We start from the raw sequence: 12,210 nt of genomic DNA, 5'->3' as shown, positions 1-12,210 counted from the left end.
GGAAACAAAAATCGCAACGAGTTGAGAAATTAACCGATATACTAAGGGAGAGAGCCAAGGCAACAACCAAACTGCAAGCAAAAGCGAATAATAAAAAAGTTAAGCGTTGTTTATGAGACCATTTATGGATCAACATCTTTTTATTGAAAAAAGGAAGTAGAGAAAACGCCGCCGGAAGTGGAGAACAATTACTTGTTTTGAATGACGCATCTACAGTTATCGGTTGAACCGCCTCACGTAGCCACTTCTCTGCTGTGCTTATGTAGTTGTTTTTCTAACTTTTCGCGGTGAGCGCAGTACGTCTAGAATCGCAGAGTCCTGCGCTCTACGCGGTTCTATGGGACTGGCGGCCGCACAGCGTTCGCAATTCGCAGAACTGTCAAAACTGATCAACAAGGCGAAAATAACTGATATTCGACACTATAACATGAGAAACACTGAAGAAGCGGTAAAAAATGAACGCAGCCTGGAATCAGTAAGAAAGAAACCTGGCATAGGATAAACCATGATGTATGCACTAAAAGATAAAATAGGGAATATCATAACAATCTCGAAGATATAATAAAAGCAGCGGAAGAATTCTAAGCTGACCTGTATACAGTACCAAGAGGAGTCACGATACCTCACTCCTATTTGACAGAAACCACATTTGAAACCCACAGAAACCCAGAAACCTACACTTGACAGCTTCTCCAGAGTATAAACACCTGGCATTTCCCTGGCATAGCGAATCTTGTTACACAAGGATACTTGAGGTCTGCCTCACCAAATTACGCTGCCGCATTCCCTCCCTAAATTTCTATTTGTACAGGTCGGGTTTGGTTCCCTCTCCCCTTTGTTCTTTTTGTGAGGAGGAGGAGACGATACAGCACTTTCTTCTATCTTGCCGCCGCTTTGCTGCGTTAAGGAAAAGATTGTTGGAGATACCTTTTCGAAGAATCGGCCTGGACTTGACAGAACCTGCAATTCTTTCGTTCAGGGCGTCCACTTTGGGATTCAGCCACAGGAATGCATGCTTCGCTGGCCAAACATTCCTTACAGAATCTAAATGAATGCCCTGCTAAATTCTATTTCTTTATTACTTTTAAATTAATTATTCCCCATTCAACAGCAGCTTCCTGATTTTATTTTGGCCGGTAATTCAACCCTATTATATGCTATTCCCATAGACATAAGGAAATTTATGCTCTATATTATTTTGGAATAATCCACCCATTTCTTGGCCAATCCCCCATCGTGGGTAGGAGCCACACGTGCCACAGGCTACAACAACAACAACAACAACAACAAAGGAACAAAAGATCAGGATCGCCAGTCGGCCACTAGAGACTGTGAAGGAGCACGTTTACCTAGGTCAATTAATCACAGGCAACCCTGATCATGAGAAGGAAATTCACAGAAGAATAAAAATAGGTTGTATCGCATACGGCAGACATTGCCAGCTCCTGACTGGAAGCTTACCATTATTATTGAAAAGTAAGGTGTGCAATCAGTGCATTTTGCCAGTGCTGACATATGGGGCAGAGACTTGAGAGCAAGTTAAGGACCACACAAACAGCGATCCAAGGAAGATTGCTAGACATAACGTTAAGAGAGAGAAAGAGCGGTTTGGATCAGAGAGCGAACGGGTATAGACGATATTCTAATTGACATCAAGACGAAAAAATGTAGCTGGGCAGGTCATGTAATGCGCCGGTTAGATAACCGTTGGACCATTAGGGTTACAGAATGGTTACCAAGAGAAGGAAAAGGCAATCGAGGACGACAAAAGACTAGACGGAGCGATGAAATTAGGAAATTCGCGGGCGCTAGTTGGAATCGGTTGGCGCAGGACAGGGGTAATTGGAGATCGCATTGCAGGGAGAGGCCTTCGTCCTGCAGTGGACATAAAACAGGCTGATGATGATAACGACGACGACGACGATGATGATGATGATGATGATGCTGATGATGATGATGATGGAGGTGGTGGGCCCCCCCCCGAAAAAAAATCCTGGGTACGTGCCTGCATGGAAGACACCGATATTATCTAAGATGGCCTTCTTTACCTTCAACAGCACCACAACACGCCAGCTGAAAATTTGAGAAGTGATTACTATTTTGTTAGCCTGTTTCACTGTGAAATATATTGTGTGCGCGTCTTATATAGGTTTGCCGCTTATAGGTAATGGTTTGAGTGGTTTGGGTAATTATTATTATTATTATTATTATTATTATTATTATTATTATTATTATTATTATTATTATTATTATTATTATTATTATTATTATTATTCAATTTGTACAGATAGATTTGCTAGTTCTGCCGAAGCATTCCATGGGCTTGCATGGTAGAAACCTGGCAGTCAGGGCAGTGCCTTCTCTAAGCTTACTACAGACAAACTAAATGTATGTAAACTAAAAAGAGAAGAAAACACAAAAAGAGGTATCACAGGTTCCTCATGTCAACACAGCAAGTACACAACACTTGATGTTCAGATGACAGAACGTAGCACACAACGATCACTAAAATGGAGTAAAAATGGAGCAAGTCATCAGCACAGTTACAACCTATTGAGACCAAAAAAATAAAGAAATTTGGAAACAGTGCGGGAAACATAGTGTCTTGCATTATTTCCGCAAAAGTCACACCACAACAAAAGAGAAAACATACATGTCTAAATTTCCAACCTGTCATTGCTTTCAGTGCCTTCCTAAATCCCCACAAATTTTGCTGATCCACTACGGAACAGGGAAGGCTATTAAACCGGTGGGGAATAAAATACCTTCTTTGTGCTTTTCCATAGCGAGTTCTTGTCCGAGGTACTACATATCTGGCATGTTTGCGCACAATAACAATTTTATGAACAGGTTCGTGGAAATCATTGCTCCAAAAGTAGGGCATCACAATTGCCGAACGAAATGAACTCAAAAACAGGCATTTCTAACTTGAAACAAGTTATCCATGGTTTCGTTGTGCGAAGCACTCTCTAGTATGCTTTCTAGTTGACTGTCAATTTTAAAGTTCCAAAATCTGCTGCAAAAATAAAGAAACGACAGCGAATGCCTTACCTTATGTATAAGCAACCTAAAGCGTGCACTATCATTTTTTTTTAATTTTAATATGTACATAACTCCTTATAAGATAAAGCACACATGTAATATTACGTAGCGGTGCACAAATTCTAGCTACATAAAAATTTCAAGATGTCTGTCTCGAAATAAACTCCAAGGTACTTAACATTGTCCGGGTATTGTACTGGGACGTAAACGCAGTATAAGCAAGCAGAACTTCACTTTCGCCTATAGTTGGCGTTTAGTACATATCATATTGACCGCAAATAAGGGAAAGTTCAAGTTAGCCGCTTCATTTTAAATAGTTTGAAGATGCTTGTTATACTCGGCCTCTTTGTTACAAAGAGCTCTGACGAGGCTGTTGATTTTCTATGGGCTAACCAGGACATAGGTCCGGCTTTTTCAGTAGATGTAGACCTTTTCTACTCCGTTCCTCATAAAGACCTGTTTGTGGCTGTAAAGATGTGCATTGAAGAAAATGGAACTATTCTCTTCCATAACGCAGCTGGTATCTCAGTGGCCAATTTTCTAACGCTTTTAGAAACCTATCCTAATGGCACACTTATCAGTTTTGCCGACAACTTGTTTTTGCAGAAACGTGGAATCTGCATCGGCTCGTGCATTGCGCCGCTTTTGTGCAACATTTCTTTTGGTACCATAGACAAAGCGCCTGATTAGGAGAATGTGGGTTTGTTCTTAAACATCTTCATAGTTTTGAGATATATGGATGACTTTTTGATTGTTTTTAACAGGCAAGGCAGTTTATCTATACTTGTGACAGAATTCTATCCATTTTTAGACAACTCGGTAAAGGGCTCTCTTTTACTCACGAACTTCCACTCGAAAATTCCCTGAGCTTTTTAGACCTAAGCATTTCCTTTTCTAAAGCCACGCGTGCTGGCAGTACTTCCCTTGGGCACAGAAATGTTTGGGTCCATATGACTCATCCCAGTCAAAGATCGTCAAGCGAAGAGTAGCGATGCTCTGCTTAAAATCGGCTCTCCGCAGGTCAAAAAAAAATTTAGTTATAGGGTTTTACGTGCCAAAACCACTTTCTGATTATGAGGCACGCAGTAGTGGAGGACTCCGGGAATTTCGACCACCTGGGGTTCTTTAACGTGCACCTAAATCTAAGTACACGGGTGTTTTCGCATTTCGCCCCCATCGAAATGCGGCCGCCGTGGCCGGGATTTGATCCCGCGACCTCGTGCTCAGCAGCCTAACACCATAGCCACTGAACAACCACGGCGGGTTCTCCGCAGGTCGTGCGTGCACAGGATGCAGTTTGCTTTTGACAATCAGATTTCCCGTCTTAAGGCTGCAGGGTTCCCTGACTCGATGGCAATGCTAGTGGTGGAAGCCCTCCTGCAGAAGGTAAAATGATGTAGAAGCTAAGTAAGGGTGAGCAGCACTACTATGGCCGTGACCTGACGTGGTACCGTATATTGACAGAGTTACTCACAGCCTAAGGAAGGTGGCAGGCAGGTTTGGAGTGCGCCTTGTCTTTTCAGCCCCTTTTAAGCTGGCGTGGCTCTGCCCTCGCACCTCACGGTATCCTAAAGGAAGGCAAGGCTGTGGCAACAACCATACAAGCCGTACGCAAAATGCAGTGTAGGAGTTTTGTACAAAATCCCCTGGCATGTGGCAAGACCTACGTAGGGCAGACAGGACGGTGCCTGAACGATCGAGCCAGGGAACAGGAAGAAAAGTTAATGAAGTATGAATTGGTACACTTGCCTGTGCACTGCGATGCTTGCCCCTCTGCGCCACTTTTCAGGGAGATAAAGATTCTGGGGAGAAGCCAGGACCAGTCTGCAAGCGAACTGATGGAGGCATGTGCCATAAAAAAGAAAGGTCAAGACTGTGTTAGTAAGACTTCTATTAGATGGTTTCAATCGGAGATACATTTCTTTTTTATAATTGGGTGCCCCGCTAGACTGATGAGTGCTCTTGTTGCTGCGTCTGCGCATGCTATACTTGTCTATATATTCCCATGGGCTGCCATGAATAAACCAGTTGAAAATTACCGCACGTGCCATTTTTGTGTTCTCTTTCGCTTTCCGCGTCTTTATTTGCCGTCAATATGATATGCATTAAGCAAGCAGAACCATGAAGGAGGACAGGTTGTCTCGTTACAACAGCCTTTAACAGATTCCGGAAACAGATTAGGCGTAATTTCAGAGCACTGATTGTTATAGGTTCTTTTAATACGTGCTTTAAAGTAAAGTGAATGCTGCTTTGTACTCCATGTGCTTAGAAACAAGCAAGGTATCATCAGCGTACTGGCAGGTAGTACATGAAGTAATTACCTCTCCCAAGTCACAAACGTAGAAATTAAAAAGAAGCGGTAACAGAACTGAACCCTGTGGAACCCCTGTACTAAGATACCACAAAGAACTCTTTCGGACCCCAATGCATACAATGTGAGACCGATTTACCAGGTATACTTGACTAAATTATGGGGAATGTCTGCGAAATCCGTAATTTTGTACTTTAGCACACAGATCGCTGTGGCTTACATAATCGAGCACCTTACGTACATCTAAACAATCCCGCAGGCTACCTGGCTAAGTTCAAATATTTGATACAGAAAATCCGACACTTCAAAAAGCGCGTATGTGCGTCTACCAGACACGAAGACATACTGGGATAGTGATGCGACGTTGTATTTTAGAACAACCCCCCCCCCCCCCCCCCCCGCCCAATCGTTTCAAACGCGTGTGCTTTCCAACAGTGACGCTAAGGAAGGAAGAAGTGAGATGGAGCGACCGTTCTCTCGCTTCGGTGCATCTCCACCTTTTAATATCGGTATCACGCGTGCTCTCTTTAGTTCATCTGGTACGCTGCAAGAATAAAGGATTCTATTAAAGATAAAAAGGAGTGGATTAGCCGAAGATGTTGATGTGCCACCAAGACCAACAGCACGACTTTCTCTAATCGATATAGGTCTGCTTTAGTTAAAGGTGAAAGAAATGCCGGTTCTGTTAGTTAACTTAGACCACTGTTAAAACCAACCCGATCAATGGGTCATCAATTATTCAATTATCAGCGCAAACCGAAAAAATGAAATCGTCCAGACTGTCCACAACTCTCTGACTGATAGCCTGGAAAGCTCTTTTATTGGTTCCAAATACGTACCTGCATAAGAGCCTCTAAGCTCGCCCACTAGGGACCACATTGTAGAAGGTTTATAACATGAGAAAAACATTTAATACGATAGTAGTTTCGCTTACAGCAGTGCATCAGTGCTGTATCTTGATTTCCGGCTTCTCTATAGAGACCTTTTAGTGTTTCGTCATCATGTTGGTGTCGAAACCATTTCCATAATTTGCCCTTTTCTTGGGTAGCTTTTGTTGTCCGATTTCTCGGCCAGTATAGCTGTGGCCATCGCTTTCGGACCAAGACTGTTTTTTAGACGACTTTTTAAAATTGGAAATCGGCGCTTTAAAGTGCTATATACACACAGTTCGGACAGATATTTGCTAACATTGCGTTTCACTCTTAGTGGGAAACTGGCCGGTCAAATTTATTATAATCAAATATTTCAATGCATTGGAATTCTTTGCTTTAGGGTGGATAGGAACTTGGGAATGAAAGCTAGCATCCTATAAAGTAGTTTTCTACCAGCCTTTTTGTCACTCGAACGGAATTTATATTCGAGAAACCTATTGAACGAATAATTTAGTGGTTATTACAAGAAGTCATAACGCCAGTCAAACGAAGCTCCTATCATGTAGACTCCTTAACAACCGACTCGATGCCATAGTCAGATAAGGTATTCAGGCAATTGGTAACCACGAATTTCGCCGAGCTTCAAACATCTACGTTGATGTCGCCAGGGAGACAAATGTTCGAATTCGGAGGTAAGCGATCTATATTTTGTTTTAGTTTGTTCAAAAAGGTTTGCTCAGGTTCGGAGCTTTGACAATATATCGCAGCTAACAACAAAACGACATTAAAATTTTTCAAACGAAAAGAGACGCTTTCCGTCCCGTAAAAAAAAAGAAAGCGTCGTAATTGTAGTCACCCATCTAGACGTGATCAATATTGATGTTCTACCACCTATCCTGGCCGTTCTCGTTAAGAAGTATTCTGGGTAACTTGGGTAACGTATGTTATTGAACGTTAATCTTTGACAGTATACATGCATCCAATAAGCCCAAAATGTCACCAACATGGGCAAGGAACTGATCCCAATATTTTCTTATACTTCCTATGTTTGTGTGAACGATTGAAAAATAAGCCTTATCACAATTTTCGAAGAGAGATCCCAGTGAACCCTAAACGCATGAGATACATATAGTTTATCACCATGAATTTAAACCAACTGTCGATGTGACTGAGATAATCCTGATTACAGGGCCTCCGTCGTTCTTTCGTACAAATCTATTTGCATTGCTTACAGAGACTTACCTATACTTGTCTTCTTTGCCTTTAGATCGAGTTTTATTAAATATTAATAATAATGATAATAGTTTTAAAAGGTCAAACAAATGCAGTTCCTATTTTCATTTGGCAGGCAAGCGTCATTGAATATGCGATACTTAGTACGAGAGAGAAACAAAAGTTAAATTCTAGATCGTGCTTCGAGGAAAGATAGACGGTTTAATTGCATGGCGAAAGCAACGCATAAAAAAAGCTCAGATTCGTATGCTCACGCTGACACGCAGTAGTGAATGATAAGTATTTTATTCCATCAAGAAGCCCAGATTTTATCTGCCCTTTGTGTTTCCGGTCGCTATCATTCTGTCTAGTTTTTTTCTTCTTCAATACGATTGAGATATTCCGTTCATTTTTCTTCTCCAAATTCAGCTCCAACACTGTTTGTCCATACTGAAGTCCTGGCATGGCAGAGCGGGTACAAAGCAAACGGCACGTGCCAGCTGAAACAAGCACATAAAGACATGCCACGTGGTATACATGCTCGAGTCTGACGCATAGAAATCTGTCCACGAGTTGGGGTGCCTCAAATGAAAGCCGAGAGTGATTCCGTCACTTAAAGATTCAGTTCCCTGCGGTCGTGTGTCGTTCCTTTCTAAAAATGCGATAGCTTTGGCTTCCGTATCTTCTCTTTGGTATTCCTCGTACACGTGCATGAAGCATTTCACTGCTGACCTGGACACTTCAGCCCTTTTGTACGTCCTTCCGTTGAATGTTTTTCCCTCTTGATTATGCGTTTGGCACGGAGGGTAGCTGGCTCATGATAAGGTTAAAAAGTAAGAGAGTGTAGCCTCGTCGAAGTAATAGGGCAGACAAAAAAAAAAGCGAGGACAAAGGTTCCTTCATTGAGAGAAATGACGCCATTTATGAAAGAAGACCATGACGCCAGTGTGCAATATTGGCACACTGTAACAGAACCTGGAGTCCGTTAGAAAATAGAGGGCAGAAAATGTATTTACGCCCTATCTGGAGAAAAAAAACTTAAGCAATGGACACACGAAGCAATAAGCACACCAAGAAGAAAAATTAGTTTTACGGAAGAAAAATTAACTTTACTTTTTCGCGAATTGCAGTGACGCTCTTCCTGTGGCATAGTTAATTACCTTGCGGCGGATAATAATACAAATGTTCATAGAAACGCTTTATTATTAGAACCGTGTTTCGGTTCAATGTTTTGTTTCAGATTAAACGAGATCCATAGAGACGTGTTTTCTGAATGATGCTTTAACTTGATAAATAAAAAATTTGCAAGCCACTACACTGAGCAACATAAAAAAAATTAACACCTTGCGCACGATCACTATAACAAAAATTGTAATGCACCTATTTTTCGTTTAAAAAAAGGACACCACTGATGGGCCGGACACTTACGATATTACGATATGCCTCGGACCACACACTCGAAACCTAATGGAAATCTGGTTTACATTTTTTTCTGTTTCTGAAACAGCGGAAAATGTACGCGAGGTTTCGATCATGATTCGCAAAAGATATTGTTCGCACCAACTCCCTCTGTTAACTTGCTTGGCACTAAGGGATTGGTCAGTGAAGTCGGAGTAGGCGGTGGCAGCATGAACATGTACTTTTAATGCAATAGCGTTAAAGGTCTCATGTCGCAGAAAATCAAGCTTCAGCGTCCCGCGTCCGGCGTCCCACACCCAGCGTAGGACGTCTCAGTGTAAATTTCCCAAAACAAAGTTTATCATAAAAATTGTAAAGTACGACTTGCATACAACCTTGAGACATGATAGCGTCGGAATGCAATTTGAATATAGGAGGAAACATAATTTTATTAAGTGGGAACTCAAACACTAGTCCCTCTTCCAGATGCCGCTTGATGTCTCTCTTGGTAGAAGCGGCGCTGCCCGCTCGATTTTTTACACCGCCAACCAGGTGGCGCTCGCCTCCACGCCTCTGCGGCAGTGGTGGTGCCCGCCGGGGGGGGGGGGGGGGGGGGAGGGGGAGGGGTGGCGGTCGGCGGGAAAAAAAAAGAACCAGATAGTTCGCCTTTGTGCATAGCGTTTGTCGCCAGAGTTTCCAGGAAAGAATTAGTCACATAAGCGGCAGTTGGCGGGACGCATTAGAAGCAGTCGGAGAGCCTTGCAAGCTATCGCGTTGCACTCTTAAACGCGAAGCGTGCTCCAAGTTTTTATTTGATTTCGGACACACCAGCTGTGTACATTAGTGGCTATGCGATGCGCAGCAGCAGGGCGGATAACACCACTGGCGGTGTAGTCGCCACAAAATATTTCCTCTTCTCGACTTCGAGCCATTAAGAGGAAGCTTTAGCTCGGGTGCTCCCATCTAAATACATGTAAAAGGAGAATTCGTTTTTCTCGGCAACCACTGCACTAAATTTGACTGGGTTTGTTGCATTTAAAAGAAAAACTTAAAATCTAGTGACTGTTGGTTTCGAATTTTTGAGTTAGGCCGTCATTATTTTATAAAAAATTGACTAAAATTGCAAATTTTCAGAAAACGAAACTATCAAGTTTACAACTCTGTAACTCAACAAGAAAAAACGATATCTCAATTCTGTGAATTGTAGCTGATAGCACATCTAAAGCGGACAAAATTGATATGTTACACATGAACCTCAAAAAATGTAATAATATATAATTACAACTTTTGCAGAACCCTCGTAAGCAATGTAACAAATTCACGTAAGATGTAAAATGACATATAATATTTGTCCGCTTTGAATGATCTAATGGATGCCGTTTACAGAACCGCGATATCTGTTCTTGATGCAGAGCTATTAGTTTGTAAACTTCATGCTTCTATTTTTTTCAAACTTCTGAATTTTTGAAAATCTTTCTAACAAAATTCAAGCCTTAAATCAAAATTCTGCTTCCAACAGTCACTAGCATTTATCTTACTCTCTCAATTGCAACAAATTTCATCAAAATCGGTCCAGGGGTTATCTCATAAAAACGTTTTTGCGTTTTTACATGTATTTGAATAGGCCGCGTCGGAGTTGGGCCCGAGCTAAAGCTTCCTCTTAAGCCAGCCCGATAACGCTCATGTTATATCGATCATGAGCGCTTGGCGCTTATGTTGTTTCTTTATTAGACTTTGCACTTTGTCATGCATGCTAAGCAATGGAAATGCCTCACAACCCTCACAACCGCCTTTGACATCGCAGTTGGGTAATACCTCAATCAATGATGCGTTCTTTCATAATACACCTTTTCTTGCCTGGAGATTTTGCCATTAGTGCTTCTTATTATCATTAACACCAACTGACGACAGGGGCAGTTCTGGCTCTAGTTCCGGTAAACTTAATTGCTAACTCAAAATGTCGTTCTATTACGAAAATTTGCTGTAATTTTGCAAACCTCTATCCAACTAAAGCTAGCCCCCGTCTTTCGTTTATCTGGCACTCGCGGGGCAGAGGATTGTATTCACAGCATCGTTTTAGGCTCAAAAATTGCACGACTGTACAATGCCAACGATTGAAAAGCGATATTCAGAGCACATGGCTGACGGCAATGTTTGCGTTACTAGTGTGCGCAGATGTGCAGTGAGCTTATACACGTTTTGTATCACACGAAAGCGAAAGAGTTTCTTATTCATTGCGATTGCACTTGGGTCATTCAGCGTTCACCCACCGCTTACCTGTAGCGCAAAAAAACAAAAAGCGCCGGCCGCTATGTGGTCCTAATATCGCGTTTCAATCGCTGAGCATTGTATGGTAGTGACGCCCTTATCCCGTTGTTAGGATTGTAAACAGTTTATAAGAGCCTGAAAATAAAGTAGCTGGTTTATGGGGCACATTTAAAGTTATCTGTTTGCGCAGTTTGGCGCTCTTAACTCTTATAACGATGCAAATGAAAATGCTAAACCTTGTTTGCTCTCACTAGAATATTGTTGGGCACCAGATATTACAAATTTACGTTCTTAATGTGCATTGCTGCTTTCAGCTACGCAATAAACAAGAGGTGAACGTAAGGTTACTGCATTGCGTTGCAAATTCGAGAGCAATAGAAAAGTTCTATTGAGTCAGTCAGCACGGATTTCTCTTGTTTCTATAAGAAACAGGAAAAACTGGACCCGGTACAAATGAGGGATTAGCAGAAACACTGCAACATAATATAGAATGTGAGGCATAAATGGGAAAACTGAGCATCAACACAGTGTGTGCAAAACGCAGAAATAAAACGAAAACAAGGGAATACACTCAGTGCTAGTAAATACCAAGGTTAAGCCTGCAGAAGTAAACGCCCATCTACAACGACGACGTGTGCAAGGTGAGTTAGATTCAGTTGGCAGGTGACACATGTGCAATAATCGTTTGGTTTCGAACACCCGTTTAGGGCAGGTGCACTTAATCTCGACCCCCTTCGCCAGCTGCGGCGCCTGCTTAGAGTCCATGTTTCCAGTGTTGGTAAGCGGCCGCATATGTAAAGATACGTGGGAAGTGTTTTCTTTGTTTTTCTGCACTGGCTGCCGCAGCACACGTGTAATATGGCGCATCTGCAAAGACGGGAGAACAAACAATGCAGAGTAAAAGCTAAGGTTTAAGATATATAAGCAGGACGGACAAGATTCATGAGCGGGTTAAATCTTCTCGAAAGCGGCACACTCGCCTTTTAAGAAGCACTTCGCCATTAGAATTCATCCCTAGCGTCGGCCGCAGCGGTTGCATTTGGCGGCAAACAATGGCGTTCCCATTTAAGGATTCATGCGGCTGCCGTTTCGCCATGCCGTCCTTTG

The sequence above is a fragment of the Dermacentor albipictus genome, chromosome 1, assembly GCF_038994185.2.
Source record: "Dermacentor albipictus isolate Rhodes 1998 colony chromosome 1, USDA_Dalb.pri_finalv2, whole genome shotgun sequence".
NCBI classification, from domain to species: domain Eukaryota; kingdom Metazoa; phylum Arthropoda; class Arachnida; order Ixodida; family Ixodidae; genus Dermacentor; species Dermacentor albipictus.
The sequence above is the reverse complement of the archived record's forward strand: the minus strand, read 5'-3'. Positions refer to the sequence as shown.